Source organism: Pygoscelis adeliae, unplaced genomic scaffold (assembly GCF_000699105.1).
Source record: "Pygoscelis adeliae isolate BGI_AS28 unplaced genomic scaffold, ASM69910v1 Scaffold432, whole genome shotgun sequence".
Classification (NCBI taxonomy): domain Eukaryota; kingdom Metazoa; phylum Chordata; class Aves; order Sphenisciformes; family Spheniscidae; genus Pygoscelis; species Pygoscelis adeliae.
Window position 1 is genome coordinate 12349 of NW_008824289.1, and position 837 is coordinate 13185.

The window sequence follows — 837 nt, forward strand, 5'->3', positions numbered from 1 at the left end:
GCCTGCCCCCCCCCCCGGGGCACAGGAGCCTCTCCCCTCCCCTGGCACGGTGGCTCGCCGCCTCCCGCGGTGCCAGCCACAGCCGCGTGGCTGGGCCTCTCCTGGCCCCCGCTGCCAGCAGCCAGCCCTGGTGAGGAGCTCCTGCCAGGCAGGTGACGCTGGAGCTGTCGGCGTGATGAAAAGCCTCCCGCAGCAATGCAGATAACATACAAGCACAGGTCAGGCGAGGCCCGTGTAGCCCATCCATCAGGCGCAGCAGCTACAGGCGCTCCCCGTGCCACCATCTGATGCACGTTACCCGGCAAGGAGCTCCTGCCAGGCAGGTGACGCTGGAGCTGTCGGCGTGATGAAAAGCCTCCCGCAGCAATGCAGATAACATACAAGCACAGGTCAGGCGAGGCCCGTGTAGCCCATCCATCAGGCGCAGCAGCTACAGGCGCTCCCCGTGCCACCATCTGATGCACGTTACCCGGCACAAATGTGTTTCTTCCCCCAAGGTTAAACGGATGAGTGAGGTTCAGGCACTGACAGCTCCGCCTGCCCCATGGAAGCGATAAATGAGCTGGAAGAACCGGAGGGAAAAAAAAGGTTTGTTTTCTGTCAAATGCTCCTTTTGATGGTGTTGGCACGAGGACGGCGGCAGCATGGAGACGGGCACGAGGATGGGGATCCGCTCCCGGCGCGGCCGCGGGGCAGCCAGCAACGGGCACTGTCACAGCCGCGTTGGGTGCCACCGTGTTGCTGGCGGTGGCAGACGGGCGAGAGCGAGGGCTCGGCGAGACGCTGGAGCACCAAGCGGCCCTGGCGGCAGGCGCCCGGGGCAGCCCCGGCGGGCCA